Source organism: Electrona antarctica, assembly GCF_951216825.1.
Source record: "Electrona antarctica genome assembly, chromosome: 3".
Taxonomy (NCBI): domain Eukaryota; kingdom Metazoa; phylum Chordata; class Actinopteri; order Myctophiformes; family Myctophidae; genus Electrona; species Electrona antarctica.
Window position 1 is genome coordinate 15,836,295 of NC_136808.1, and position 17,454 is coordinate 15,853,748.

The 17,454-nt window shown below is 43.0% G+C and overlaps 1 protein-coding gene across 2 annotated transcripts in view; it reads left to right on the plus strand.

Annotated features, from left to right (window-relative positions):
- The window catches only part of ankrd11 (ankyrin repeat domain 11), a 172,831-nt gene that overhangs the window by 34,626 nt on the left and 120,751 nt on the right, over nucleotides 1–17,454 (plus strand). For both annotated transcript variants that reach the window (XM_079497837.1, XM_079497838.1), the window contains exon 2: nucleotides 16,118–16,211. The gene's annotated coding sequence lies outside the window, so the exon portion shown is untranslated. The remainder of the gene's footprint in view (nucleotides 1–16,117; nucleotides 16,212–17,454) is intronic.

Consider the following 17,454-nt stretch of genomic DNA (forward strand, 5'->3'; position numbering starts at 1 on the left):
ACTTAAATGGCTCATAAGCGAAACATTGTTAAAACAAACGATTCATCTTCCCTTTCGGAATAATGTAGACTAGTTCCAAGTAACCTTATTTTTATTTCTTACACACAAGTTTACACTACATAGAGACTAATGATATTTGTAGGATGGCTCATGTTGTAGCTCGTCAACAATACGGTATAGGAAGGCGAGTGGGTTTTTACAATGTTTCGCTATTGATTATGAAAGTTTGATCTCTTTACCATAGTTCTTATAGTTGCGGTTTCAGATGAACACTGTTCATGTATTTATTTGTATGAATGAAACATACTACCCCTTCTGTTTTCTTTTATACCCCTTTGCACTCTAAAATTGTTCATTTCACGGTCATTACAGTGGTCAGTTGTGCAATGATAGTCTACAGTTCAATTTCTATGTACATTTCAAATCTTGTCATATTCTGTGAAAGGAAATAACATTAAAATAAAATAGAAACCGATCTGATTCCCTGGACATTGTCCATACATAGTTCTTAAATGCTAGTGTGGGATTGTCTGAACTTGCTATGGATTTGCATGCTGTGCAGTTGTGATAGTGTCATACTTTCTCTGAGAGACATTGAAGACATAGACATGGCCCCTATTCTGCACTCGTGATGGACTGTCTGCGTCAAAGGTAGCCTGTGAATGTGCTTGAAGATTCGTGTTAAAACTAGGGCTGGTCTCGCCAGCTCTCTCACTCAGCAATGCTTTGAAGAACTTGTAGGGAGCTGCCTTGAATGCACACACATGTGCTACTCCCCCCTCTTCTTACAAGCGCTGAAGTGTAGCAATGTCTCCTACGCTATTGGGGACTATTTTGGGTCTAAAACAGTGCTGAGATTTCAGCTGTTGGGTAACAGGGACATGTCCAGTAATCATGCAGATACATTTATACATATTTCCATATATATATATATATATTCCAGTTATGTAAATAGGTTTTCAATGTAATAGGTCCCAGGACCCAGGGGTGGTCTTTTATTTCCATATTCCATATATTCATATTTCCATAGATAACACCTTGGTAACGTCTGTTCCAGCTCTCATTACAACCACAAATTACAGCGGTCACTAGATCCTGTGGATCAGGGGTAGAGTGGCTGGATGGTAACCGCAAGGTTGCCAGTTCGAACCCGGGCTCCCCCAGAGTCACTGTCGAAGTGTCCTTGAGCAAGACTCTGAACCCCTAATTGCTCCTGATGTGCTGGTTGGTGCCTTGCATTGGTTTCCGCTGCCATCGGTGTATGAATGTGCATGTGAATGTAATGCACAATCTCTGTAAAGCTCCTTGGATAAAGGCGCTATATAAATGCACCATTTACCATTCTTTACCTGTATAACATTTGACGAATTAGACCCTTCCTCAGCCAGGAGTGAGCCCAGCTCCTTATCCAGACATCAGTCATATCAAAACTTCACTATTATAACTGTATCCTTGCTGGCCTACCGGCATGCACTCTTAAGCCATTTTGACTTGAGATCAGATTCTAAAAATGTCTTCTACATCCTGACATAAACATAGCTTTTCTGAAAAAGCTATGTTTCTATGTCAGTCGTTCTTTGATTTTTCAAAAAATAGCAGACCTACAAGCTCGTAGCGCGCCACTCGGTGGCGCTATGAGCTTGTAGATCTGCTATTTTTCAATAGCTAAAGCATAACATAATGCTAACACCAAAAGGGGTTCCCGCCCAAAATGGGTTAAGCCTCTCCAATTGACCCAGAATGCTGCAGCTCGTTTGGTCTTCAACCATCCAAAACTCTCACGTCTCACACCTCTCATGTCTTCCCCCCTCCACTCCCTCCATTGGCTCCCGGTTGCTGGCCGCGCAGAGTACAAAACTCAGATTCTAGCCTTCAAAGCAACCAAAGGTATGGCACCCCCATATCCTCAAAGTCTGATCGGACCTTACAAACCCCGCTCGCTCAACGCAGGGAAGCTGGAAGAACTCACTAAAACGTTGGGACAACGCTCTACGCGTCCCAAACTCTTCTCCCTCCAAAACTATGGAACACACTTGCCATTGCAATCATCACTGCAAACTCACTCCCAATCTTCTGCCGTAGTCTGAAAACCCACCTCTTCAGACTCCATCTTAGCCCATAGCACTTGCCGTAGCACTTGCCCTAGCCTCGACGACCTTACAGACGTATGCAAATGCTCAATGCTGTAATTTAGATAGCATTTTATGTAGACATAACACTCTACAGTGTATATGCATAGTTACATTATATAGATACTGTAGGTTCTTAGCTTATGTATGATTCTTAATGACAATTGTTATGTATTTGATGTATTACCCTGTGGTGTTTTTGCTTACTGTAAATCACTCTGGATTAAGAGTCTGCTAAATGCCTAAATTGTAATTATATACAAATCTGCAGTGTATATAGACTAGTTGGCGTTGACTAGTAAGGCAAAGGTTAGCCCTGAGACACAAATGGTGTTTGAAACAGTTTGACATTTCAATCCTGGAGTGAAGCTATATTCTAGTGTTGAGCCAGTGTAAAAATGTCAAACTGATTTGATATTTAATTTGAAACCGTTACTGACTTTGACCACTTGCGGATGCATTTTTCGTCCAAACTTTAATATCAAAACGGAATATAGAATGAATGGTCGTGTGCATAAGGCCAACTCTATGGGGGGCCCCGATACCACTGAGGAATAGGCTGAGATTAGCAACAAGTCATACAGAAATGCACCCAGTATGTTGAAAGCGGGCATATGGACACATATCTCATTTTACTTGAGTCAAATCCTGTTCATGTAATGTTGGTGTACAATGCCAATCTACATGCTCACAATTGAAAAAAGCAGATGTACAAGGCCTCAACGTGTTATGATGTGGCACGCTGTGAGGTGGCTGGGGCTGTCTGGTTGGCTGTTACCCTTGTTCAGCCTGAGCAACTAGTTCTGTCAACATGTGGAACTGCACAGTGGAAATGTTAGAAGGTCTTTCACAAAACAGCAACGACTGCAACATTTGACTAAATGACAATTAAAGGACCACTTTTCAACCTATCTTCATATAATAGGTCCTCACTAATAATCATGATAAAATGGCACGATTTTTTTCTACTCAGTCTGTGTCTCATAGGAGGGCTGTGGGCAGTTTAGAAACCGTCTTCCAGTGACATCATCATTAGGCAGATTATTTTTTAAACAAGATTTTTTTACAAAAATGTTTAGATTTTCATTATCGTGAGAACGATGGCTTCCATTTTCGCATTGCAACTTTTCAGGACTAGAAAGCCTGCAGTTTTTATTAGCTTGTATTCCCCATCGATGATGTCACTGGAAGACGGTTTCTGAACTGCCCACAGCCCTCCTATGAGACACAGACCGAGTAGAAAAACATTGCGCCATGTTTTCATGATTATTAGTGAGGACCTATTATATGAAGATAGGTTGAAAAGTGGGGAAGTGGTCCTTTAAGCCTTCTTTAGTGGTTGCTGTCCGACCGATTTGTGCTGTTGAAAAGCAATGATCCATAAATCATTATTTGAGAGCTACATGAAAACCGTATATGCAGTTGTGCATCGCACTCTGACCATTTAAAAGCATAGTAGTTATGATTGTCAGATTGACTATGTTTAGACAACCTGCATATGGCTGCTCTGCACAGTATACCCACTTTGCTTTCCTAGTTGTCTCTTTTAGGTTTGTGAGCAAAACCTTATTTATTTTTAAAAGACGAGCCATGGGGGTCCAGGGGGGAAAATCAAAAACATCGGAGTTGGAACCGGAGACCAATTGGGTCTCCATTTACCCGCTGAGAGCTGTTCATGAGGTGGACAGCCACTGCCCCCGCCGGCGGGGGCAATGGGGCTCAAGAGGTTAAGAGAAACGGTGAAACATATCTAACTGGTTTCTATATGGCATGCAAAACCTCATTACCCATGTAAGCTTGATTGGTCGCTTCCTCTTCTGCAGGAAAATGACATATGTTTTACAATTTGTTTTTGTATCGACAAGTTTTGGTCAACAAGGGGGGTGGGAGAGGTGCGGAAAGACAGACAATTCAATCTGAATCTGCATTCACGTGTTGACTTTATTTGTGTTTGAACAATCCCATTTGCAATGTCAATCGCACTTAGACCTACACGACCTACACAAAACACGCTATTAATTTAACATAATAGCGTGCATTTGTGTTGTCTCATCCCTGTTCCTCATTTACAGTGTGCTGTCATGTTACTATAGTAACCCGACACTGCTTTGTTTTTGTTCCCAATTCTGCTTGAGCATGAGTCACGCAGGTTGGTTGGAGTTATTTCCTATTATTTCCTCTAACACAGGTACAAAACGGTGCCATGAGCCGAATTGTCGGTGTGTTGTCTGGTGTGTACTAGAGTCTGGTGTGGTGTCTGGTATGTACTTCACTTGACTGATCTCCCGATCAGTGGCGGCCTTATATATGTTTCAATCATTTCAATTGAAACAGGCCTCAAGATTCCAAGGGCCTAAAAAAAAGGAAGGAAAAAAAAGAAACTTATTTTTATTTTTATTTTTATTTTATTTTATTTTATTTTATTTTATTTTATTTTATTTTATTTTATTTTATTTTATTTTATTTTATTTTATTTTATTTTATTTTATTTTATTTTATTTTATTTTATTTTATTTTATTTTATTTTATTTTATTTTATTTTATTTTATTTTATTTTATTTTATTTTATTTATTTATTTTATTTTTATTTTATTATTATTATTATTTGTAGTAGTAGTAATATTGCATTGCATCGCAGCCTTCCAATCAGCCTTGTCAATTATTCAGCCTCATCCTGTACGTCCACTTACCACTAGTTGGCAGCAGCTAATAGTCACTGCAGTTACTTGACCTGTCATGTCACGTTGACCTGTGTTGTTTGTTTGTTATTGTTCCCACTTCCCGGTGTGTGCACTCACTGCACTAGCAGCGCTGCGAGTTGCGATTGCATCATTGTATAGCCTATGCTGCCTCCCAGTTATACCTTACAGTAATTTCAAGACAAAGTAAAATAATTCTTTAATCCAGCTGCTTTTGTGTATTTTTCTTCTTTGAACGGGGCCTCCCGATCCTTAAGGCCGCCCCCGATCTCGATATATAGACTCACTAGTATAGTCACGTATAGTCAAGATAAATTAAGCCTCTTTCGCATATGTACTCTGGAAAATGTTTGAATGTTTGGGGGAATCAAGTCGGGACATTGTATGGTGCTGCCCTTCCACACATGTAGCACAACTGAAGAATGTCTTTTTCAGACTTGTTCTGACATAAATTTAAATGATTAGGCAAGACGTGGTGTCTGGAGTGGATAGTAAATGCACGTGTTGGCAACTCCCACTTAACAGCGTGACAGAGATGTGAGGATCAAATCTTCTGTTCATGTGTGAATGAGGCAGTTTGATGTGTAGGGTCCTTTAATGCTACCAGCCGTGACTACACTCGTGCCTGTTAGGCACCGGCCTACTCGGGGACAATGCAAGTTCTGAACGATGCAAGTTGGAAATGCATGCCCCACTCGGTTATGCAATATCCGTTGTACCCGTGTCACCCAGGCGTCTGTCGGTCTGCGTCCCTTTTATATGCCCTATATAAGTCTAGGCCAGTTGATGACGTCAGTATGATCTACTCAATGGCTCTGGATCTACTGTATGTAACTCGCAAAAAACGTTTGCTGCTTTGGACCATCATCAGGACAGGTCTAACCCCCATATATGGGGACTAGGATTGGTGGAGGGTGTGTAGAGCCCAGGATCACATTAGATAATTGACACGGGGGTGAAAAATGGGTTACAAAATCGTGGGATAAAAAAAATGAAGAGGAAAGGACAGGTCTAACGACCGACACGTCCACTTAAAGAGCAACATTTTTTGCAAGTTCCAGACAGTGTTACTGACCCCTTTCTTTGAATTTATTATCAGGGATCCCATTCTGAACATTTGCACTTTTTGTCCTACTCACCTGTCACCAACCTTTGAGGTGTGAATCGACCATCTTCTAAAAGTTTCTACACCTGAAATTGTAAAATGTAAATGTAAAATTGACGAAAGGTAACATTGGTTATGAATAGGGATGTTGAAAAAAGATTTTTTTTTTGGTATTATTATAAAACGTTATAAACGTTGCTGTTTCAAATGTTTTCCAAATGGGAGAGGTACGTGTACATGTGTCTGTGTGACACTGCTGTGCTGCGCCTGTCAGCACCGCTCGTCACATCATACAGTTGTTGTGGTACTTTGAGCAGAGCGCTGCGGCTGAGTTTGAGAATAGAATAGACCCCATCGTCCAAGGGTGTGGGGTGAGGGGGGTGGGACCGTGGGGTATCTTAGCAACACTGAATGCTCTGTCCCATTGGTCGTGTGCTCGTGTCATGAGCCAATGGCTGCAGCTCTGAGCTTGCCAGACCCCAGGTTCACATCTCATTGGTCACACTCACAGACGGTGTTGCCATACCGTTTTATTATAAGAGACTTTGGGATTGTTTTTCTGTAAAGTTGTTTGTAAAAAATTGTAGTTGCAGCCTTGTTTCTAAAGTGTAGTTGCTTATTTGCATATTGTTGTTTAAACCAGTGATTCCCACACATTTTCATGTGGCACGCATGTCGATTTGCAGCCTCGACTTATCGATTTGCCAAATATGAGTCGATTGACATCCCTAGTTATGAATTCCAGGTATCGTTATAAATGTGAATGGTACCCAACTCTAGTGTTATGCATCACTTTATTTTAATCTTGAGTTTGTGTAGTGAGGCAATGCTTGTCTAAATGGAAACCTGCTTTAAGTAGGGGGTTGGTTGGCCTTTCAACTCTGACCTTGGCTTCAACCACCACTATTGTGTTTGCACTGTGTGTAGATAATCACCCAGATCGCCCAGCTCCCATTGAAAATATATGCATTTGTGTCTGTGTGTAATCCTTGTCACTTTATGTAGCTCACCTTAAAATCCATGCCATGCTGCTGATTGGTATCTGAGGATTTGAGTTCTCTTTTGTGGCAACATTGACTTGTCAGCAGCTTGTGTGTGTGTGTGTGTGTGTGTGTGTGTGTGTGTGTGTGTGTGTGTGTGTGTGTGTGTGTGTGTGTGTGTGTGTGTGTGTGTGTGTGTGTGTGTGTGTGTGTGTGTGTGTGTGTGTGTGTGTGTGTGTGTGTGTGTGTGTGTGTGTGTGTGTGTGTGTGTGTGTCCTTTTCCAGTACACACTCTTGGTGCTGCTGAGTCAAAGCTAATTAGTTAGGAAGCAGCCGTTACTAAGGAGCCTGTCAATGCCCCCTAGAGTGTCTGTCTCCAGTCATGTAAACATATTGAATTTGGGAAACCAACATCGTCACCAGAGCCCTGTGTGACTGGGCCCACCGTTAACCCTGGGAAAGGTAACTGAATTAGAAACATAGTGGTTTAATTACTACTTTAACATTCAACTCACTTACTAGCGTAATAAGACAATAGTGCTCTGAGGCTATTTGAGAGTGAATTATGTTTTGGTCCTCTGCAAGGACGTTGCCGTTCTCATTCAGTCCGTGGGTTTGATTTCACCATAATTGGCAAATAATTGCAGTTGTTTGGATGGATAGACTTTTTTTTTATTTAGTTGAAACTAGGTTTGGGTGACGATACCAATATATCGGCAATCGTGGATTGGGTGAGTCTATCGCCGAATATTTTTATTATGCGATCTATCGGGGCGATTTTATATTATTTTTTATTTTGCAATATAATACTCAACCTTATCGAAAATTCAACTCTTCAAAAGTTGCCTGTACAAGTGTGAGCAAAATGCAAATCAATTTGGGCCAGCAGCCGCCGGTAGAAACCCTTCCTCCCCTTGTAATGGTATGCTCCTGCCCAAGCAGCAGCCCACAGTAGCATTGGGGTCAGACGCTCCGACTGAAAGGAGGTGTAGGGCTAGGGTTGCTGTGTTTGTCACTCCAGTCCGGACCCAGTTAAATAATATACAGCAGGACTTGAGTCTGCATGGAAGGGCTGCTGTTGTTGTGGTAGCATGCAGGATATGCCAGTCATGTTTCTGGGCTTTCCTTGCCAGGCCGAGGGTAGCACCCTCCCGTCGTTGGCTGCATGGCGTACACAGGGTACACCACAGGGTGGGCTATACAGGCAACCAGCTATGATGTGGAGGGAGCTGTTGATGGCAATCTCAACCTTTTTGACATGTGGACTTTGGCACTTGGATGGTGTGCTGCATTTGACTGCAGAAAGACCCAGGGCTTGCGTGGATATTTGTAAATCCAGTGTCTTGGCGGCGACTCGCCATGCAGGTCATGCAATGAGACCCTTGATGACACCTTGGTCTTAACTTCTTCTAAGTGTTGCTTGAAGGACTGTCTTATCTAGATGTACGCTGAGGTGGGGCTTGCTCAAATTCCAGGCATTTGTTTGATTTGTTGATTTAGCCAATGCTGAGCTACAGATGCAACCTCCGGATGTAGGATACCACCTTCAATAATAATTAAACCTGTTAGATCCCGTGGGAGAAAGTCAGTTTTCAATTAGGTGTTAAATGTATTGCATAGGGAGTGGGACCCCTCACAAATTAGCCAGGGCCGGGAATCTAACCTGAATCTAACCTTCTGCTTCCAAGGCAAGCTCTCTGCCCATTCAGCTACGGCCACCCTGTTGTATTTGCTTCCATATTGGTCATCACAGCATGATCAACGGTCCACGAAACCATATTTTCTAGATGTTTTATACGGTATAGGTTATGTAGATGTTAAACAGATCATTGTGGAGAGAAGGGAACAGACCCAGACACCATTCTGCAGACTTCTGAGCCTGTTGTGCTGGCCATCACTGGTCTGTACAGTGAAGCAGTGGTTTGACAGCATCTCCACGATGAAGATCAGCATAATGCAGATCAGGGATTGTCATCAGTAACTCAAATTCCATGTAATGGTGCCAGACTGTGTCGTAGTCCAACATCAACTTGGATGAGGTCCTCAATATGTTTTTTTACTTGACAGTTGATGAATAATTTGTTTGGGGCAAATTAAGCTACATGTAACCAAGCTACGTAGCTGAGCTACATTTTTGCTGTAACTTGTTAGCTACTTTTCGGGTCTTTTTGGTAGCTTGTAGCTACAAAAACAAGCTACAATTATTATTATTCTATTATTATTAATATAATTTTAAGATATTTTTGGGGCTTTTTTTGCCTTTATTGATAGATCATAGTAGGTAGACAGGAAACTAGATGGGGGGGAAGACACGCAGCAAAGTTCGTCGGGCTCGGGACTCGAGCCCATGAGGCCGCGACACACTGTCATGCTGGATTACCAGCCAAGCTATGGGGCAATGGGTTGCTCAGCAGAATAGCCTTCATTATTCGCTTGCCCTATAATCATAATCATAATAATAATCATAATATTACAATTATTATATATTTCACTTTCATACAGAAAATACAGCATAAAGTGCTTCACATAATGAAATGAATATGAAAACCGAGTGCATAAACATGCATAATATACAGAAATGGCACTGAAGGGTTAAGTTTTTTTTTTTTTTTTGCACAAGCACTGTACTGCATCCAACACAGTTTATGTTTGATTGTGGACAGTACTGAACCTTTTGTGTGAAAATTAGACAAGAAAAAAATACATATTTATGAAACAAAAGTTGTTTTTACAAAAATTACAATAATATACGAACAAAATTGAAATGGCCAAACTATTCAATATTGATACACAGTATAAGAAAAAAAGATTTTGCTTCTGGATTATTCAGTTAACCTAAGATTATCAGGGTTACTGCAATTGGTTCTAATTGTGGGTTTAGATATATTTGCAGTTAATTGCCCAGCCCTATGACAACCTTCTCTGTGTGGTCATCATCAGTAGGGGATTGTTTTAGCTGTATGCCATCGCTCCGTTAGGAGGGCAGTGCCGTTCTGTCTCCTGACAGGATTATACCAATCCTCCAATCCTGTGCTTCCCGCTGGGAAAACCCTGCCTGGTGTTGATGGAGAGAGAGACACACTAACACACAACTACTGTGTTTCTCACTGGTTGAGACTAGGCGTGCAACTTAATCAATCTAATTGATTTAATTGATTACAAAATCAATTTGATTAAATTATTGAATAATCAATCCCTTTTTAGGTACAGTATGTCATTGACAATTCAAAATATAAATCGGCGTTCTAGATCGACTAATTTCAAAATGATTGCACTAGACTGTGCAATCATTTTGAAGTATATAAGGACGTATATAAGGACGCTTAAGTGGTTAATGGATTTGTTTTTGTTTTTGCTACACTTCCTCTACCAACCTGGGGGGGCAGCGGACTGACCTCATGCTTCCTTCTATGCATGAGGAGTCCAAGCTGCTTCTTTTCACCTGAGAGGGGAGAGTTTCCCCAGCCGGACGTAGCGCGTGGAAGGAACACGTTATTCCAACCAGTTCCTTTCCCCTCCATCAGGCGCCCCGGCTAGCCAGGGGGAGGTAGTTTAGAGACCAGGATTACGGCATGTTTTTGTGAGGGTACCTACCCTAGGGGACACGGGGAGAACATGCAAACTTCACACAGAAAGGCCCTTTCGCCAACCCCGCCTCGGGTATGGGCACTGATGACGCGGAGGAGGGAACACGCCCCCAGTGCCCACAGCGTCCCCATGTTAATGCATTTGTTGATACAATTCTTCAATCTTCATTATTCGATTTAATCAAATAATTCATTGTTAGAATAATCGCTACAAATATAATCGATAGCTGCAGCCCTATTTGGGACTTAATTTGCAGTGGGAGAGTATCACTCTAGTCAATCTACAATCAATAACTAATTCAAGCCGAGATATAGGCTATAACTTATAAGCTAAATACTCAATTTTATACCTACACCCAGGGCTTAAGGATTCCATCTCCAGGATAGATTTCCGTCTTGAGGACTTCATATGGGCCACATTTATGAGATCAGTTCGGATCTGCAAAAAAAGTAAATAAGAGGGGTGGGGGGTGTATGTAGCCATGGCATGGCCACGGTGTGAATCACATGAAGTCATCAAAATGCAGCAAACTACCAAGCATCATTCAAACTACCAAGCATCATTCACACTCAAATCATTTTTATATCGATCAGCTGCTCAGAATGCACCAGACCACGTACACGCCACTGATGTATAGCCGTTGGCCTTGGCTATAGGTCTACTATGTTTCGTGGCGATGTTGTGCGCAGTAAATGGCAGATCTGCAAGCTCACAGATTGTCACGAATGCTACGTGCTGTAAGCTTGTATATCTGCTATAATTTACTGCACGCAACACCAGTGCGCAACTAAGTCTGTTGTGCTTGATAAAATTTCCCCCTGCCATTCTGACTTAAAAGTAGCACAGATTTAATTTACAACTGTGTGAAATTTGGTATATAGTCTTTTTATTGGCCTAAAATATTGTCTATATACATACAATCATGAATCCACTTGCTGATCGGCTGTCGGTATTGAGCAATTTGTTTTATAGGGGTTTATATGTGATCCTACCAGTAACATCCTATATAAGGAAAGATCTTCAAATTGTCATTATGCTTTATATAGCATGTGACATGTCAAACTAGGGGGTTTTCATGATTCCGAATCCATTCCAAGCATTAGTTTTGCACAAAAAACACTCTTTGGCATAATCGGCCACTTGCCCAAATGTGCCCAAAATGTGCTGACCCATCACATTTGTGATGACGGCTATGGCCGCTTTTAGCCCAAGGAGTGTTTTTTGTGCAAAACTAATGCTTAGAATGGATTCAGAATAATAGGCTTTTTTACCTTCGGGCGGCTCAACTCTAGGTTGCGTTGCGGCGGCAATGGGAAGAAGCAAATTGCGTGATTTGACGGCCTCCACTTCATGTTTCAGCTGTGTTTTTAAACCCATTATAATGCCCTTCACATGTAGTAGCGGATGGCCACACATCGTAGACACACGCACACCCAGGGTAAATTGTATGTGTACTGTACTGAGGCTCGTAATAGGAGCGTCACCCCTGCCTCATAGTCTCCGACTGTCCGACACAGCAGAGAGAAAAAGAAAGGGTTGGATAAAGTGTTCCGCTTGGCGAGCACATGTGAGTGACGGTGACTTGGCCTGTCGATTGTGGACTGAGTGATTTGAATGGGGTCCGGCGGAGGTGTAAGGAGTGATGTCAGAGGCAGTGAGTGGTCAATGCGTGTTCCGCCTGGCGAGCACATGTGAGTGACGGTGACTTGGCCTGTCGATTGTGGACTGAGTGATTTGAATGGGGTCCGGCGGAGAAACGCGGAGGTGTAAGGAGTGACGTCAGAGGCAGTGGTCCATGCGTGTTCCGCCTGGCGAGCACATGTGAGTGACGGTGACTTGGGGCAGTCGTGTGTGGAAATTGCTTCAAGTTTTCCTAGAGGGATATATATTCAAAAATATTATTATCTCGTTCTGGCACAGATTGGGTTAAGTGTCACTACCTCCATGATGATTACTACCACATGGAAGTTTTATAATGCAATTCACGCCACGGTGGAAAACCTCCGCTGTTTTCAAGGCAGTCGAGCGATAATCATGGAGCCATTGGTAGTGAAAGAGCGGGCTCGGACGTCAGGTGCCTAGCAACACACTACATTGCTACCGGGTGTATCAACAAGCAGCGAGGATGCAATTCCATGACCGGGTCCATTTGGTTTCATTTTACGCTCTCAAGAGCTAAATCATTGTTAAACATCTCCATTACTTAATTTACAAGAAGTCTACACAATTAGAGAATGTAGAAGAATTATTTTGATCACCACATGGCATGGAATTGTAGACACAATCTTATCCAACGACAACAAAATATTCAAGTTTTAGGTCTGAGGATAAATCTCATCAAATGGTCTGTGGCTCAAATGCCAAATTTATAATGGTCCTTGATATGAAATGGGTTGAAAACCACTGCAATACTGCATCAAAAGTAATCAACAAACTAGAACTGTCAAGTGTCGCAGGTTGGGGGGTCCCCAGTTCATATATGATTCTTTTGGGGGGTCCCCAGTTCATATATGATTCTTTTAGGGGATCGTGGCCTGAAAAGTTTGAGAACCACTGAACTACATTAGTTGTTAGATTAGTTTCTTGTCGGGGACCTTCACATTATTTTATTTTTTGATGGGCATGCATGGCTAGTGTTTCAGGGGCTGAAGCCAGGCTACTTTGCACCCGCATTTGATCTTGAAAAGATTTTGTGCCTAAGACCGCAATGAGGAGCAGATTTTTGTTATCAGATTAGGTTTGGCACAGAATTCTACAACTCTCCCAGACCCCACTTTGAGAACCATTGATCTCGATCACATGAATATGAATTGCACTCATTTGCATATTCTGCTAATTAAAATCTGGTCGGTGTGCGGAGTCTGCGGACAAGTTTAGCAGTGAGATACAGTGGACTGAACTCCAAAATGTTGTTTATGAAATTAATTACTGACAGATATACCAAACTGTTTGGGGCTTAGGCGTGTTAAATAGCTCTATTGTACTATTTGTGGCAAAACATGTTTTAACTGAACCCCAGTGATACTGTATTGCTTTGGCAGTTAGGGCCTAAAACTTCTTGTTTGAATATTAGTACCAACACGTTTAGCCACGACAGCGATACGATGACATTTGTAGCACCGGTGCACAGTGGACAAGTTAGTCTGGACTGTCGTAATATAATTCAAAAAGTGAAACTTTCATATTTCGTATATTCGTATTTAAAACCTTTTTTTGTTTTAATCTTGATGATTACGGCGTACAGCTCATGAAAATCAAAACATCCTATCTCAACAAATTAGAATATTTTACGAGATCACTAAAATAAATATTTCTTTAAACGAGAAATGTCGACCATCTGAAAAGTATATTAATGTATGCAGTCAATACTTTTTCTGGGATACTTTTGAACAAATGATTTCATCAATGGGGCGTGGCATGGAGGTGATCAGCCTGTGGCACTGTTGAGGTGTTATGGAAGCCCAGGTTTGTTTGATAACAGCCGTATCAAATTGCATTGTTGAGTCTCATGTCTCACAGCACCTTCCTCTTGACAATACAACCTATATTCTCTGTGGGGTTCACGTCAGGCCAGTTGGCTGGTCAGTTAAGCACAGTAATACCATGGTCAGTACACCTATTACTAGTAGTTTTGGCTCTGTGGGCAGGTCCCAAGTGCTGCCTGAAAAGGAAGATCAGCATCATCAACATAAAGCTTGTCAATGTACGGAGGCACACAGTGCTGTAAAATATCATAATAGATGGTTGTGTTGAGACTCTGGACTTGACAAAACACAGTGATGATTTTGGCCATGTCATCTGCTGGTGTTGATCCACTGACAGTGAAAACTTAACAATGGTTTCAACACAGAAACCAGTGTTGAAACCATTGTGCAAAAAAGGTTGATTTTAAAAAAGAAACGCAATGTTGACGTAACTGTAAGAGGTTAGCTAAGAAAGGTTATATCTTGCATGCATAGATTGACACTAATGGTTGCCCACATTTGGGCAAGTGGAGTTTGCTTTCAGGTTACCCGACGAGCAAGTGCATTCATTCATCTTCTTTAACTATTTTTATAGACTATTTATGAAGAACATTGCTACCTTTTTACAACTAGCAGTTGCACTCATTCTGGTTATCAAAGTGACTCTCGGCCACTTGGCACTTCCGGCAAGTAGAACTAGAAGTGCTCCGATCGATGGGCCACTGATCGGTAATCGGACAATTTTCACTCCAAATGACTCGATCGGTGATCGGCAATTTATGATCTGGATCCACATTGAGACTAGATTCTCTAAGCCTGCAAGGGCAGCGGTGGCCGAACGGTTTGCGGAGCGGTCTTGTTATCGGAAGGTCGCCAGTTCGTATCCCCGGACCGGCACGTTAAAATTACCACCGCTGAAGTGCCCTTGAGCAAGGCAACCCCTACCATGAAATGTTCTATGAGCAGGGTCTGGCTGTAAACAAGTTCGTCGAGCTTAGTCCATTCACCCTGGGTAAACAAAGAACTTTGCTTTGCTTTGCACATCATGGATGTATTATTATTTATCACTAGAGCTGGGCCTGTCTGCCCATCTGACATCCTACCTGGTCTTTCAGTCTTTCTACTACTCTAGTGATCCTATACTTAGTACCTTTTTGGAGTGTTCGTTGACATATTTATTCATAGATATTTCTGAGCAAGTAAACCTAGACACTGGTTTGTGCATGGCAGTATTGCCCTTTAGTCGCCCCTGGTCCCTGCGTCTCTCACTGTTAACTTTATACCAGTGTCATGGAAGAAATGCGAGTTCAGGCCTGGGTGACAGTCGCACAGCCATGTAGGAATGTCACCCCTCAGAGCCCCACACTGGGCCCCTGCAAAGCCCCCTGACTGCCTCCCAAATCCAGATAAACCCCTGTCCTGACTGAGAGAAGGGATGGGTCTGGGGGGCAGGGCAACTGGAACTGGGGATAGGAACTTGAGCAGGACTGGGCATGGCTCAGGGACACTGGGTTAGGCTTTGGCTGTGTTTCTGGACCAGGGGGCCGGAGATGGGAGAGAGTTTGGGGGACAGCTGGGTTTGGGTTAGTTTGGGTTAGATGCAGGGGCGTATAGAGCTGGGGCGCTGCTTCCGCCCACTGAGACTGGGTGAGACACTAAAACAGAGGCAGGACACATGGAGCCAGAACAAAAGGTTGTGGACAGGACAGTGGACCTCCCTGTGGTACATGACTGAGGAGGAGGCCGCCTGCAGGCCAAGGGCTAATGTATACGTCCGTCGTCGTATCACTGTCTCAAGAAGAAAACGCCACATTTTCAATTCATCATGCTTTTCAGTTGAAAATCTGTATATATTAGGCGGAAGTGTGTGACACATGCTGAATGCTCAGCGTATAGTAGTCCCTTTATTAGGGTGAGGGGATCCTTCTGGGGACTGAAAGGCTTGTGGTGTGTTGGGGTTCAGGCGCAATGTGCCAGCCCTCCACATGGCTCCCTTGACTGGCCTGGGTCGGGGGCCCTCGAGCCCTGCCAGAGAGAAGTGATCCTGGGAGCGAAACATGACCCTCCTCTGCCTCCCATCCGTCATAAGGAATGTGAAACTACTAGCACCGTGCACGTAATTAATACCTGGTTCTGGTTTCTTGTTTTTCAGGATTCTGTGGACTCTTCAGCAGTGGAAGCAGCCTTTTTTTTTTTTTTCACCGGGAATTCAGTTCCCCTGACATCCTCCCACAGCCATGGAATCGGTATGTTCGTTCTCCTTGTCTTCCTGGAAATGACTCTCCACCTGTCAAACAATGCTCTCAATGCCTTTGCCATAGCTACTGTTATGGAGCCCATTTTGATTAAAAACAAAACAAACAAAAACACATTGTGGAATTTGTCGATAGTTTTTCAAAGCTAGCTGCTAAGTGTTTTTGGCTGATGTAGACAGTAAGATGGAAACTGTTTGTGGATACATACGGCCAGCCACGCACTTCTTCCAGACATACAAGGGTGTGTGTGTGTGTGTGTGTGTGTGTGTGTGTGTGTGTGTGTGTGTGTGTGTGTGTGTGTGTGTGTGTGTGTGTGTGTGTGTGTGTGTGTGTGTGTGTGTGTGTGTGTGTGTGTGTGTGTGTGTGTGTGTGTGTGTGTGTGTGTGTGTGTGTGTGTGTGTGTGTGTGTGTGTGTGGGCACTGCTTGTACCAACAGGCAAGCTTAAAGAGCAACAGCATTGAGCTCTCTCCACTGGAATGCATGTATTAAGAGCAGAGCTTAGTGCATACCTAGGCTCTGCCTTCCTGTCCTTTTGTCAAAGGCTTTCTGTAATGTGTGTATGGTAGGGCTTGTGTATTAGCGAGACTGAAGAAAGTGGGTCACCGTCTCTGTTGTGCAGAACCAGCGGGTGGCCAGCAGCAGCGACCACCCCGCGCACATCCTTCTCTCACACAAACACATACTGTACATAGTTAGGCCTCGACTTTGTCTTTGTATTTCACTTTGTCTGTTGTCGGGCTGAACTGAAGCACACTCGAAAGACACGGGGACAGAGAACTGCACCGTGACGCAGGCAATCTTTCCATCATGTAACCGTGTTCCCAAACATCTGCATCACTGGCTCAGACACACTCCACCATGCACAGGAAGCTAGCTTTGCTCCCTGAGTTTCTCTCTCTCTCTCCCCTATCTTTCCCTCTCTCCTTCCCCTCTTTCTCTCCCTGTGTCTCTCTCCCTCCCCCATACACAGAGTGAGCCAGAGGCAGTGAACCAATGGGAGCTGCTGCTGCTGTTTACCACTCTGAGCCGCCTATATCTGCTTACTGTCAGTGGAAACCAAGGAAACTGATCACAAAGCTTAGCATGCCACCGGGGGTGTAATGTGTGTAGTGTTTATGCCACCCCCCTTTCTCTCTCTCTCTCTCTCTCTCTCTCTCTCTCTCTCTCTCTCTCTCTCTCTCTCTCTCTCTCTCTCTCTCCTCATGTGATGTAAGTCACATGGTTTCCAGGCAG